The sequence below is a fragment of the Lepisma saccharinum genome, chromosome 2, assembly GCF_977018435.1.
Source record: "Lepisma saccharinum chromosome 2, izLepSacc3.1, whole genome shotgun sequence".
NCBI lineage: Eukaryota > Metazoa > Arthropoda > Insecta > Zygentoma > Lepismatidae > Lepisma > Lepisma saccharinum.
In genome coordinates this window covers 213996967-214013032 of record NC_139230.1, presented here as the reverse complement: position 1 = coordinate 214013032, position 16066 = coordinate 213996967, and the positions used below count along the sequence as shown (strand labels likewise).

The 16066-nt window shown below is 37.8% G+C and overlaps 1 protein-coding gene across 1 annotated transcript in view; it reads left to right on the top strand.

Moving 5' to 3' along the window:
- The window catches only part of LOC145984305 (plasma membrane calcium-transporting ATPase 2-like), a 621336-nt gene that overhangs the window by 251703 nt on the left and 353567 nt on the right, over positions 1-16066 (top strand). Inside the window, 1 exon segment of the mRNA XM_083117961.1 lies at positions 3149-3191. The gene's annotated coding sequence lies outside the window, so the exon portion shown is untranslated.

Below are 16066 nucleotides of genomic sequence, written 5' to 3'. Positions count from 1 at the left end.
CACGAGTTCACGAAATTCCTTCGCAGGAAAGTTAGGTAATGGTAAAAATTAGGAAACAATAAACGTTGCAAGGTTATTTTTGAGGATAGGATGTAAGTTGGGGGAGCGTCAGCTTGTTTTCCAATAGGCTACATCTCTGTAAACGGAATTTTTCTTGGACTGTACATTACAAACTATAATGTTGACATAATTTGTACAAAATTGAGACCTTATCATCTGCTAGCAGTGCAAAACAACGCTATAACATTTGACTCCCAGATGTCATTGTTGTTGGTAAATCTGTCGAACCTTGTAAGTAAGGGGTCCCGAGTTCGATCCCCGGTGTAGGCTCATTGCACAATGGTTCGGATCCCATTTTAACCCTAATTTACCCGAGGGGGGGGGGGGCTGTCACAAAACTATTTGTTCGATTTTTCAACTGAACATTTTTATAAAAAAATGATAATCAATTACATTGTTACCTAGGGTGTTCCTATATTACTTTTGTTCATAAAAAAACATACATTTAATGTAAATGGGCCACCTAGAGCATTTTGCCTCCTATCAGGCGCCATCTTTGAATGCGTGTTATTCGAGACACTCATGCCAGTGAGAGTGTACGTACAGTTGGTTGGTAATGATGGTAATTTTGGTAATTATTTTAATTAATGAACACCTACACATGTATAACAAAAAAAATCATTAATAAAAATGTTTTTTGGTGAGTTTTAGTGAATGGTAAGATAAAAGTGTGACACTCATGCAATAATTGATTATTATTTCTTCTTATCAATGATGATAATTTTTATAATTATTATAATTAATAAAAACCTGCATTATAATCAATAAAGGAAACTGTGATTCAATAACTAAATGGTTTCTTAAATGTCAATAATAATAGAAAGTGTGAGCCAATGAGCCCTCCTCAGGTAAATACGTTTTTCGTGCGGCACGGGTAAGCTAGGGTTAAACTGTAGGTTTATCTGGGTAGGGCCAGGACTAATCGTCCCAAGTGACAATTAAATAAGAAGTCTTAACAGTCATCTAAATAATCCGTGAAGAATGAGGCAAAAGGATTCTCGGAAACACTGTTTAAGTCCACTTTATGCTCGGACTAATTGGGACTGGACCTATAGTTTTCAATGTGATCGGAAGCACCGTGCAATCTGCTTCCACCGGAAAGGGACCCGGGAGCCCTTGATTACAAGACGACAGCGTTAACACCGCCACCGAGGAGTGCCGGAAACTTTGTTTGTCGTGAATAACGGTCCTGCTATGGAGACAAATGAATTGACTCGGTGCTCGCGTTGCAATTGAAGTCGAGTGGAGAAGCCAAGGAGACGGATGCTACTCGGCGTCTTAGTGTTAACTCATGTTTGTGGTTTGAACTGTGGATTAAACGAAACTTCGCGTGCTCGCCCTGGAATGACGGAGCAGCACGAAACGCTGATTCTCTGTTGACGTGATCCAAACTGCTAAAGTTTTGAATGAAAATACTTGAGTGCCTTACCCGTTTCTGGCCCTAAAGCAGGACAGATGAGATGAACTATTTGAAAAACCTGGAAGCTTTCTTCGCATGCAAAAAGGAAAAATCATTTCGTGATCTTGCGCCATTCTCCTAGCACGGAATGTATCGGTCATTGAGTCATTCTGACCACGTGTATCAACTTAGACTCTCACACTTAGGTACTGTGCTACTTGATCGAATATTTAGTTCAGTTCGTATAAACTTAACAATTTTATATTGCGAACTCATTTGTTACAAATACTTTCGGATTTCTCCTTCAGTACTATGTTACGTTATAGCCTCGTAATCGAGTGATCACACGCTGTTCCCAATATAAAGATATAAGCTCGGGGTGTAAGGGGTAACCCTTTCTGAAGCCACCCTAATAATTAATATTATTTGATGAAACCAGTTACGATTAAAACTGAACAACCTGAATTTGGAGCTTGGATTTATTCCTCCTTTTGTGGGTGGAAATTGTACCAAATTAATTGAATATATTTTTAAAGCGCAAGATATACAGCATTAGGATATTATAAGCCACGTAATATTAGACCTATGGAAAGTTTACAAAGACTTCCTTTGTAGTTGTTATCAACATGCCCGGGACATAATGTGAACTATCCAAAGAACCAGATATACGTAAATATAAACCTCATTATAATTTATTTTCTACATGTTACTTAACGTGTGGTAAATTGTTCTCTGTGTACCGTGTACGATATACAGCTACTAGAGAGCAAATGAGAAGTATAAAATAATTCCCAAGGAGGACCAAACAAATACCAGCTGGGATAAGTCATGAAAGGATATCAGGGCAATACCAAGTTGTATTTAAAAATGTAGGTTTCGCAGAGGGTTATAATATGAAGTATATCATTCACCTTGTTCTTGACATATTCTAAACAAAATACATATCTACCAAAAGCTGACTCATAGCCGGGTGTTCTTATGTCTCAACATCAAATCTCATATAAGTGAATATTTTTCATGTAAGACGTAAAATAAATAAGAACAGTATTATTACTTCAAACTTAATCCATATACCATAAAAGGTAATTCAGAGCTGTCGATTAAACAAGAATTAAGGAATAAGAAAAATTGTCATCCTGTTATTATATCATATTTACATTTGGCCCTTATAACTGTCCCGCACCGTCAATGCTATTTATGGAATGAAATAAACACTTTTTTATGAAAAGAGATTGTCTCATTAGAAAAGGAAATATTTATTCCATTACTAAAATTGAATTTGCGTCCATTGTCATTCAGCACAGGACAGTTAGGGGATCGAAATTGAACGTTGATGCAATCTAAGCACTAACTTCATGAACGTCATGAAACACAAATCGAACGCCATAAACCTAGCTGAATGGATTATTGTGTTGGCATAATTTCTTGATGTTACTAGGGTTCTGAATAGGGACTTGGCTGCTGCACGATTGTCACTTTTATGGAAGAGGAAGGGAGAACCACATCAAAAAGTGTGTGTCGGGGCCCACGTAATGCAAAATTTGCCACTTAGGGGTTATTTCTTCCTCTATAGAATTGTCCACACGTATATCAAGAATTAACCATCTCTTTTACATGGTTAGTAAAGATAATATAACATTTTCATGAACGTTATGTTAGTATCACTAATGGTCTCCATTTCTCTTACAGGCTGTACCTAAGTTGTAATTAATTGGAGGAATTAACGTTACATGTGAGTATTCTTTTTGGATTTCAATTTTTAATTGATTGAGTTGGTTTAGTTTACTCCAATTTAGTGCAGCTTTTGGTTAATCGCAAAGATGAGGATGAGTGATGAATTTAATGAAGAGAGACTCGCAAAGAACACAGATGCCCAGGCCAAGATTCGAACCCGGGACCCCTGCACGTAGAGAGCTGTGCTAACAACTCCGCCACGGACGCCGGTTTAATTTTTAGTCTTTCTATTAATACAATATTAGTAATATCAACACAGTGCATTTAGAGGAGCTGATTTTTATCTTGTTACTTCTATGTATGCGATATTTGGGTTTAAGTTTTTAACTGCACTATATGCACAGATAGGCTAATTGGGACTGAACCAACAGTTTAAAGTGTGATCGGAACCACTATGTGTCTCCACCAGGTTATGTATGTGAAGTGGAAGTAAATATAATACCATGCATACTGTATGAAAATCAAATTCAATTACGTCTTCCATTCATACTTATGTTTGAAATTTAGGTATCTAAGACAAAAAAAATATATATCATCCCCAAATTGGTTGGTCCCCTAACTTCGGTTTTTATATCTTACGAATTCTCGTATCAAGAATATCGATAAAACCTAGTCATTTTTAAATTGTTTGATATTATACTCTTTTTACTGTGTTCTAGCAAATTTGAATACACCTTGTGATCTAGTTTCAAGGCAGTAGGTAAAAAATGTCAACTAATTTGGTTTTAGGAAACTTTGCGTCAATATAGTTAATAGAAAGTTAACACCTAACAGAAGATTGGTTTGTAAGCAGAATAGAAATAGCATACATTTAATAAAATAACGAAAACAAAGACTGGAAAGGAAGGAGATTGCACAAGACATAATTTTTAAGACTACAAGCATGCTCGACGGAATTCATCTTCCTGCATTAACCATTCGCCCGTTTCTGTGATAGGAAGCAACTTGAAAATTGTCGCTGGATGAAGGAAGTTGTTATAAATCTTGTGGGAAAGATTCTTCAGTGTTCTTTTCTTCAGTGGGAAATTCTACAAGGTTTCTCTTGGAAAGATTTCTTCTGGGACATCATTGTTGTGTGAGAGACCTATTGTCCTCTCCCATGACGATTCTTTCGGTTATGTAAGAAGGGAGACAGAAAAATTGGTCTTATCCTTCATTTGTTGCCTTACGCTTCGTTGTCGCAACTTTTGTCGAAGAGACTTGGCTTCCATAAAGAGCTCTTTTTTCTACTTCGTATCTGTTACCAACATCAGACACGATCTTCATTACTTCTCGCAAGTCTGTGATCACTTCTTTGAATGATGCAAGTCGTCAGCAAAAGCGACGTAATGCGTCTCTGATTTCAATTCAACCGCATTGATCGAAGTTTCCATCCTTAGATTCCGCAAGCAAACGTTGTGATGGATTCTTAGACCGAAGTCCATTTTGCTTTGCATTCGCGCTTTGATGTTACCTGTTACTACATGAATCCGCATCATGAATATGTTCATTTTCCCCTCCCCCTTTTCGCATGTACTGCTGTTAAATTTACCCTCCGGAAATGAAAGTCTTGATTAGCCTATATGAGCATAACGTGTACTTCAAACTAACCTTTTTACGTAAAATATGAAAACTCAATAGAATAGTAAAAATATGAAAAGAGCAACAGGTATTATAAGAATGGACTAACTAACTCTCTAGCCTTCTTAAACCCAAAGGTTCATGGCTGCAGCAACACAGGCCTTCCATCTGTCCCTATCCTGAGCAAGATCTACGTATATACTTTTTTCCATCTCTACCGATTTCCTTTAGGTCTATCTCAACGTTGTCCCTCAATCTTCGTCTTGGCCTTCCTACAGGTCTCTTACTATCAGGTTTCCCAACAAGAATCCTGTAAACTCTTCTTTCCTCTCCCATTCGTGCCACATGGCCTGCCCACCTAAGTCTTCTTGATTTAATCATTCTAATAATATATGGACATGAATACAAATTATGCAGTTCTAAATTATGTAACCTTCTCCACTCACCTGTCTCTTCATCCCTTTTAGGCCCAAATAGTTTCCTAAGGATCTTATTTTCAAATTCTCTCAATTTATGTTCCTCTTTCAATGTAAGGGACCAAGTTTCGCATCCATATAATACTACAGGCAAAATTACTGTTTTGTATATTTTAACTTTTAGTTTCTTAGATATTAAACAAGAAGACAAAAGTTTGTGAAGAGAGAAGTAACATGCATTTCCTGAATTAAGCCTGCTTTTTATTTCCTCTTTAATATCATTTTCATTTGCTAGTATTACTCCTAAGTACTTGAATTTGGAAACTGGTTCATACGAGTTGTTATCAATAAGTAGATTCTGACTATTACCTAACACTTGGTTTCGCCCTGTAAGGATATATTTAGTTTTCTCTTTGCTAACTTCCAAATCTATCTCTTTAGATGCTTTGAAAAATATTTTTTCATTATTCTTAATTGTATTTATATCATCCCCTAATAAGTCTACATCATCTGCATATGCTAACAACTGAGCCACACCGTTTAATTTTAGTCCTTCGTTAGTTTCTTTTACCTTCCTAACAGCATATTCTAAGGCAAAATTAAAGAGCAATGGAGATAATGCATCTCCTCGTTTTAACCCATCATGAATTGTAAATTTGTCAGACACATTAATACCCACACGAATTTTACTTTCTGTTTCACTGGTGCATACTTTTATCATATTAACAAGCTATAAACTAAGGCACATTTTTTATACTGATTTTGTTTACACCGGGACACGTTTATATTTACGTACCTTTCTTTATAGTAACTTGTTAACGTAAGAAAATAACCATTCTTTAGTGAAGAAAAAGCCCACCTTCGTGGCAGAGTGGTTATCACAGCGCGCTACACCGCCAGGAGTCCCTGGTTCAAACACCGACATTGGTATGATGTTCTTTGAGAGTGCTCCTTCATCAATTTCATCGCCATCATCTATTTTACACAAAAGAGCCTAGACTGGAAATTCAAAAAAGATCGCTCTTCCACAGACTTCCCATTCAATAGGCGTACAACGACCTCCCATCAAGTGCTGATGTATTTTCCACAGAGTACGCCTTTCGGTCAACCATCAGAACATATGTTGTTAAATAATATTTAATTGTGCTATCTTGACTTATTTATATTAATATTTTGTATTATTTTGTTATTTTTGTTTTTGTTCTTTTTTGTTATTTTCGTTGTTACTGATTTCAGTGTAAAATGGCTACGTGCTGTATCTGAAATTCTCTCAATAATTAGCGAAAAGTAGCATAAAGGGACGCTAAATATCAAAATTCAAATTACAGGGGAAAAAGAGCGTAGTAAGGTTGAACTTAAAGGCCATGACTCGCGCAAAGGACCACAGCCACAGAATAGTAGCTCGTTTACGTATGAATGTATTATATGTGCTGCGATACTCAAGATTACCGCCCAGTGTTGTTTTACATGCGCGACTGTATTTGGTAGCAGCGACAGAGCGACGAAACGTCGCCCGTGCGAGTCTGTTCAAAGCAGGGACCTGTAACGTAACCTAACTTGTAACGCTGTCAAGTTACGAACGGAACTATCGATATGCGTTACAATGGCATTGGCGTTCCACACAGTACCGGACAGTTTGGACCTACCTACAACCTGGGTAAATTAGGCGTACCGTTACTCAATGACCCATTCGCTTCAGGTACTGAGTGGAACGGGTCTCGGATGGAACGGGTACGATCGTACCCGTACATACTGTACCTGAACGGTGGCTACCGGGTACGAAATGGAACCACAAGTTGGTAACCGGTACTGAAGCACAATGACCAGCGCTTGTTATTAAAATACCGGTACGTGGATAGAAATGGATGAAGCGGGTAACATTTGTAACAGGAACTTACAGTACGTATCATAACAGTTTACTGTCAATCAACATTCCACAGCACCAAATGGAATACCGATAAATATACACTTCTTTGTTTAAAACTAATTATAATAACTTTAGAAAAAAGTAATTCGTGATCTTTCTGGATTTTATTTATCCGAAAAATATGTATAAATGCTATCTAGTTTATCTTTCATTAATTTGTTAATAATGGTATCAGCTATGCAAAAATTTTGAAGACCGTCACTCTGGCAAATTATTAACAATAGAAACAATTAGTTTCAACAAGCTCATGTATATTATACTAATTACAACGACCTGCGCAGAAGGTCGATATTCGTCATTCAGGCAACCTGTTACTAGGAGGCATGTGCAGTACGCCCCATTACTTTTAAAATAGGTAGAGAAGTGAAATTGAGTTTGAAGGTAGATTATGCTAATTAGAGCACGGCAAATCAACATGATTGTGGAAAACCGGAAGTTGATGGACGCCATATTGAAAAATGTTACTTCTTAAGATAGAGAAGTGAAATTCGGCTTGAGGGTAGCTTATGGGAATTAGAGCATGGCAAATCAACATGATTGTGGAAAACCGGAAGTTGATGGACGCCATATTGAAATATGTTACTTCTTAAGATAGAGAAGTGAAATTCGGCTTGAAGGTAGCTTATGGGAATTAGAGCATGGCAAATCAACATGATTGTGGAAAACCGGAAGTTGATGGACGCCATATTGAAATACGTTAATTCTTAAGACAGAGGAGTGAAATTCGGCTTGAGGGTAGCTTATGGGAATTAGAGCATGGCAAATCAACATGATTGTGGAAAACCGGAAGTTGATGGACGCCATATTGAAATATGTTACTTCTTAAGATAGAGAAGTGAAATTCGGCTTGAAGGTAGCTTATGGGAATTAGAGCATGGCAAATCAACATGATTGTGGAAAACCGGAAGTTGATGGACGCCATATTGAAATACGTTAATTCTTAAGACAGAGGAGTGAAATTCGGTTTTATGATATTATGGACATTACTGCATTGGAAATCAACATGATTAGGGAAAACCGGACGTTAACGGAAAAATTTACTTTAATATTCCTCTTTCCTTTGGTGATTGCTTATGTTAATTAGAACATGGTCAATTCATATGATATTATAAAACCGAAAGTCGATGGACGGCATAATGAAAAATGCAATTTATTAAGATGAAGAAGTGAAATTCGGTTAGATTATTGCGCTTACTAATTCGAACATGGACAATGCATATGCTGTCTGTAAAACTGGAAGTTGATAGACGCCATGTTGAAAAAGAAATACATTTGAGTGTCGATTTAGTTTTTATTTATTAAAAATTAAATATGAATTCCATTAAACTCAGGTTTTCCAGAATCATGTTCATTTGTCATGCTCTAATTCCCATAAGCTACCTTCAAACCAAATTTCACTCCTCTGTCTTAAGAAGTAACGTTTTTCAATATGGCGTCCACCAAATTCCGGTTTTCCACAATCATGTTGATTTTCCATGCTGTAATTTCCATAATCTACCGTCAAACCAAATTTCACATTTTTCAATATGGCGTCCACCAACTTCCGGTTTTCAACAATCATATTTATTTGCCATGCACTAATTACCATAAGTTACCATTAAACCGAATTTCACTCGTATATCTTAAGGAATAGCATTTTTCAATACGTCGTCCATCAACTTCCGGTTTTCCACAATCATGTTGATTTAACATGCACTAATTAGCAAGATCTACCACCAAATCGAATTTCACTTCTCTATCTTAAGAAGTAACGTTTTTCAATATGGCGTCCATCAACTTCCGGTTTTCCACAATCATGTTGATTTGCCATACACGAATTAGCATATGCTACCACCAAATCGAATTTCTCTTCTCTATCTTAAGAAGTAACGTTTTTCAATATGGCGTCCATCAACTTCCGGTTTTCCACAATCATGTTGATTTAACATGCACTAATTAGCAAGATCTACCACCAAATCGAATTTCACTTCTCTATCTTAAGAAGTAACGTTTTTCAATATGGCGTCCATCAACTTCCGGTTTTCCACAATCATGTTGATTTAACATGCACTAATTAGCAAGATCTACCACCAAACCGAATTTCACTTCTCTATCATAAGAAGTAACATTTTTCAATATGGCGTCCACCAACTTCCGGTTTTCCACAATCATGTTGATTTGCCATACACGAATTAGCAAGATCTACCAGCAAATCGAATTTCTCTTCTCTATCTTAAGAAGTAACGTTTTTCAATATGGCGTCCACCAACTTCCGGTTTTCCACAATCATGTTGATTTGCCATACACGAATTAGCATATGCTACCGTCAAACCGAATTTCACGTCTCTTTCTTAAGAAGTAACATATTTCAATATGGCGTCCATCAACTTCCGGTTTTCCACAATCATGTTGATTTAACATGCACTAATTAGCAAGATCTACCACCAAATCGAATTTCACTTCTCTATCTTAAGAAGTAACGTTTTTCAATATGGCGTCCATCAACTTCCGGTTTTCCACAATCATGTTGATTTAACATGCACTAATTAGCAAGATCTACCACCAAACCGAATTTCACTTCTCTATCTTAAGAAGTGACATTTTTCAATATGGCGTCTAATTTCCAGTTTTACCAAAATAATTTTGATTGGCAATGCCAGGTCAACCCGAATTTCAGATCTGTAACTTAGATGGTAACATTTCTCAATATGGCGTACATTAACTTTCCCTTTTTTCCACATGTATTATTAGTTGGTAATATTCTAATTACATAAACTATCATCATGTCGAGCTTTCAATATCTTGCTTGAAAATATTTTTTTAAAAATATGTTCACCTTGCACCCAATATTACGTGTAGTGGTTATATGAAAGTAACATTATTAATAACAAATCTCACGATTCCATATTTATGTATATATATACAATTTATATTTTATTGCCTACAACCTCAATTAATATTAGTTCTTATCGATTTTTCAAGAATTCAACAATGAAAGTTTTAAAATGAAGAGTTACGTGACATATATTTTCTGATCCATTCAATACCCATTTGATTTGCTGAAAATAGGTTTTGTTACAATTGTACCCGATCCTAAAGTTCAGATATACCCATCATGAATTTGTACCGGTATGATTCTAAGGAGAGGTACGTACCGTAACGGAACCGGCATTCAGATAAAAAAAAGGTAAAGTGTTCCCCTGTGCATATCACTACGCCATGAAGGCGTATAGGGGGTGTGGGGGTAACGCCCCACACTTTCTTGATCCGGTCGTGAGTGGGGGTGATGTGATCAGCATCACGCCCCTGACCGCCTTTACCCCCCAGGGTTTCCCCCAGGTACCCATGTTATTCGACGCTGGGTGGGCGCCGGGGCCGCTTCCACCGTTAGAAAAGTTCCCGGATTTGAACCGGCCGGGGATCGAACCCGGGACCTTGAGCATGGTAGTCAGACGCGTTACCGACTGAGCCACCGCGGCTCAGATAAGGAACAAGTTCCATGCTTTCTGGTACGGGTATTTTAACGTTCCACTCTGTGTACCCAAAGCTGTCGTCCCCGAAGCACTCTCGGGTACGAACGGAACGGTATAGCAGAAGCGTTACTGTTCGCCTTACCAAGTGGTTCTGGTATTTTCCTTGGAACGGTCCACAGCACTTGGGCCGGTACGCGGTACCCGGTACGGAAATAACGCGGAACGGTGACAAATACCAATGAATTGCGTTACGTTACAGGTCCCTGGTTCAAAGTGCTTTTACAATCTTTCGGCCACAGTTACAATACGTTGCTTTAAATGCCCGCCAGTGGATGCCTTTCTGACTGTGCCACTCAAATCGTGACCTTGATTTAAACACACCTTCGTGTTGTGAAATGGGAAGTAGCAAAGCCTGAATCAGGTAAGGAACTATTTCCATTACGTCATCACTTCAAGCGACAAGAACAGTAACTGTTTTTCTAGAAGGTAGCTTAAATGTTTTTTCTGTTACATTACATTTTCTTCTCGCTTCAAAATGTCCTTGTTGCAAAATAACTTACCTTTGCAATTGCAGTGCTGCTTGAACATTTGTTCTCTCGGAAATCAAGTTGACAAGAAACTGGATGACACGCTTCTTAAAACTACACTGGAGATTACGTCATGATAAGATAAAGTGGATCTGGCGACCGTAATCACAATCTGGGCAATAATCTGTTTTCCGTATATATCTACGCTCTTGCTGTTACTGTCTTGTTTGTTTATTCCAAAACCCAGTGTAAAAATATGTCTCATTCAAATATATACGCAGAAAATAATGTGGGACTTGGCCTCTAGACTGGAAACACGGAAATGTGTACACCGAGAATCGAAGTTTATGCGGCATACCATTGATTTGCATTCAATTTAGTTCTTGCGTATCTTTCTCACAGAAACCCTCAGTTACTCATTCTTATGATAGTCAAAATAGCGCTTTTTTATCCTCGCAAAGGGTGACCCTTTCTGAAGACACCCAAATATCAACTTCGCTTCCACAGGGTACACCCTGGACTGCATTTTGCAGACTATCGAGGCTCCGACGTCTGGACCCACAGCTATACCTTTCTGTAGTACAATCACTGATAAGGGTGTGTATATATATATATATATATATATATATATATATATATATATATATATATATATATATATATATATATATATATATATATATATATACCTTTATCTGTGGGACAATCCTCCGTGGAGCTCGTGTTATATCGTCCACATGTGTTTGTCCCTTCATCCATCTCATCTTATCATCATTCATCTTCGCCGTTCAGGGACATCACCGAAACTTCAAGATTACAAAAGTGCACAGAAATATTGGCCGGTTAAGCTTCATTCACTTGCAGATAATTACATTGTTTTGTAATTTTCATTTTCTGAGACAAATATAGTTATATAGTTTTGCATGCACTAGAAACTCACCTCGTATAAAGGAAAACAATGGATTTAAAAAATATATATTTATGTAGGAAACTTATGTTGGTAGAGTTACAAAACATATCTCGAATTGATCAACATAGATCAGGCATTAAGATAATGCTCATAGAGGTCACGGGTGTTTTTAGAAGAAAAAGATGAAAAAAAAAATTAAAAGTTATATTGTCACAAAAGTGACCCCTTCCGAGACAACTCCAGGACCTCGGGGTCGAAAACTGTTGAGCTCTAGTGTCTTCCCAAATATCGCATATTAAAATAACTTGATTTCATGGAACGTTTGGCAAATATCTGCACCAAGTCGGCTATTAAGGGTTCAAAGAATATTTTAGAGGCATTTGGATGAAAATAGTAAAAAGCTCATTTGATGCTACAAATTAATGTTTTAGAGAAATTTGTTTTGTTATTGTAACCTTTTCTTTGTCTTTAGTGCACCATACAAGGGAGTTAGCTTAGTTCGTTTTAGAACAAGGTATTGCAAACAGAGGGTTGATTTCCTATTATCACTGTATTTCTAGATTATATAGATCTTCTTTGGCACAGCATCAAGTGCTGGGATAGGATGGAGAGGGTTGGGCCACAGAACCCACCCTCCGCCCCTCAGTATGTTGTCAGAGCATCCTTTTGGCACGAAACGCACTGTAGCTCGCTGTTCTTCGACATCGTTGCTCATACCACCGCAGGGAGTAAATGTCAAGTTTCGGTGCGTTTGTTCTCTTTAATGAACACCTTCATTCAACCCAGGCTCTGCGTCCATCACAAAGGGCTTCCCCTTTTATGAACAACGTACTCCGAATCCAGTGCCATCTGTGACCAGTGTCTGCAAACTTGCTTTTTTAAAGTAACAAACTAACAGTTACTGTTATCGATACCGTAAAAAGTAGCTCACTTTTACAGTTACTTCATTGCAGATCAGATGTAACCCCTACAACATATTCCATGCATTAATTGCAAGCGGATGTTATTTTCTCTATGGCATAAAAATTAATATTAATTTTCAGTTAATTATAGTTACCTCTATATTTTTTAAAAAAAATATATTAGGTTAATAAAATTGAAAGTAAACTCGTGTGCTTGGGGTGTAAGGGATGGCCTCTTCTGAAGGCACCGGACGTCAAGCTCTCTTCCACGCTGGGCTGCATTTTTCGAGGCTGACAAGGCTCTGGCGCCTAGGCCCATAGCCGCTACAGACCACAAAAGAAACGTGTCACTTGGAAGCGAACCTTTAGAAATTGATGCAATCCTTCTTACCGAAGTGACAGGATGAGCTGCACGTGTCGCTCGTCGCAGTGAATGCTGTTCTTCAGACCGAAGGCGCTTCAGTGTTGCTTTGGTCTGAAAGCTCCCTAAGAATACTTTATGTGAGAAGATACTGCCGACCACCGTGACCTAGTTGTTCACGTAAGGTGCGACGAAGCGAGGACCCAAGTTCGAACCTTGGATAAGGCATTCTCATCGACACAATTAACCCAAGAAGAAGAAAATTGACAAATAGACATATACATATACATATACAGAGAGAGAAATTTATTTTTATTTGCACATTCCAGATACATCACATCCACTTCGGTAGAATGACCTGTTATCCGGCATTGTTCAAAGTCCATTCTAAAACCTCAAATATTTCCGTATCCACCTAGAGATGATTTCGCTGTAGGAGATGCAATGTTGTGCTCTCTCCAGAAATTAGAATGACGCAGAAGCATATTAAGCAAATATTACTTACAACTCAATTAGTACCCTTTACATTTATAAATTTAGTCAATAAACAATAGAAACCTAAATTCAATGTACTGAATTTTATCTTCAAGATCTGAATGTGATTGGCTTTCGTTATTCAAAGACAGGGTTACCAGGCGTCCCGTATTTTAAGAGACAGTCCCTTATTTAGGTATATGTCCCGTGCCTCGTGACAATGTTTCCTGGGATGTTAATTGTACCGTACCTGAAAATTACATTTATTTCGCTGGTGGGGGTACATTGTGAAACATACATTAATTCCAGTTGCTTCCCCACCTGTTTGTGACCCCTCCCTCCCCTGTTGCGTGAGCGCTGTTGAAAGTTATTGTTCAACGTGTTTCAAGATGAGTGGTAAACGTAGTCTTCTGATACAAAGAATACGGTGTCTATTTCGCAAGTCATGGTTGGAGGAAGAAGATATTCACCTGTGGTTGAAGGATAGAGGTAACGGTGATTAATATTGGGTTTATGCATAAGTTCGTAGCGGTTGTGTTTGGTATGGCAACACTGCGGTGTTAGGAGTTTGTTTATCGTTTAATGTTCATCAATTGGAGTGGCATTGTTGTGCTTGTGAATACGCATTGAATTTTACAGATTTGAAGAAAGACGGTGTTGTTTATGGTATAAAGAACAATAACTATCCAGGGAGGAAAAAAACAACATTTCCGACATATTCTTCTGTCTGAGTTTAACATAGGGGCAAAGGCACGGGGAGAATGCCAACAGGGAAAGCAGGGCAAGAAAATGGTTTTGTTATTACAAAGAGGGCGTTTTTGACTTAAGCATTTCTCCACGTTCAGGAATACCATTGGGCTTTAATGAAGACAGTTTAAACGCTTTAATCCACAAGGATCCACACCAGTCGACTCAAGAATTAGCAAATGTGATGAGCTGTGACCATTCAACCATCGTGTGACATTTGCATTCCATGGGTAAGGTTCAGGATATCGCACACTTTAAATGAAAACAACCAAATCAGCGAGTAGGCCAGGAAGACTGCATAAAGTGCTGCGACACGATAATGCACACCCACACTCCGCTAACATGGCAAAAGCTGCTATCCAGGAGCTTGGTTGGGTAGTTATTCCACATCCTCCTTACCCCCCCCCCCCCCCTGCCCTCCGATCTTGCACCTTCGGATTGCTACCTTTTCAGCTCTCAATCCATCAATCTTCAAGGAAGCTCCCTTGGTGACGAAAATGATCTTCAAACTTGGCTTGACGACGCTTTTAACCCTGAATGAGCTGATTTCTTCAGGCGTTGAATTGAAAAACTGCCCCAGCGTTGGTAGACAGTCATAGACAATGAAGGAAAATATATTACTGATTAATTTATGTCTTTTGTTCACCTCAAATTAGTATAAAATAAAAATACTTTTGCCACGGTGAAAAAAACGCTACGAACTTATGCCATATAGGTAGTGATTGCTGCTACAACTTTTTCAATCATTGCCATTGGCTGGTAGTTTTTTGGGGTAGTACATAATCTGTGTGCTTAGGTTAGGCTTGTTGGATTTGGTTCTCTTAGAAGAAGAATATGACGAAAAATGGTTTTAGCAGAATACCGACCAATAATATAAAGCAGGTTTCAATTTGGAACCAATAATATTCAATAGCACGTGGCAGTCGCAATGATGTAATGCAAGATGGAGCATCTACGCGTATTTGTAGTTTTTTTTCGTAAGAAGGAACTGTTTTAAAGATGAAACAGTGAGCAGAAATGTTTATGAAGGCTACGTATTGCATTTTTGCAATTTTGCCTCTTTATTTTCAACATGTGATTGCAATTTTGCCTCGTATATCCACCTTGACTCACTGGCAACCCTAAACTCGGTAGTCATCTGCGTAGTAGCAAATGTCATGGAAGCTGTTTCCATGTTGCAAGTCCTCGAATCAAGGCCAGCAGTGGCACCAAGGTGGATTCATTTAAATCATAATTTAAATCACTTTAAATAAATAATTTATACAATAATGTACAGTCACGGGCACTGCCGGCTTGTAAAGATTCCATTGAAAGTAAATGTATTAATTACAAGCCGGCAGTGTCTGTGACTGTACACAAGGATTTTGTAGATATCAGAATCACTTTTAGTGAAAGTACATTAATCTCCTGATCTTTTATTGGCGTTTATTAGGCTTTAAGAAAGGAAAAGAAAAGAAACAAAATGTATGTACTGATGGGGTGAAGCTCATACGAAAGGAAATTTAATATGTAAAGTGTAAACACACTTAAATTTCTCTTGATTTAAAATTCAATCATTTCTATAGTCAAATATGGCAAACATTTTGTGTAGAATAAT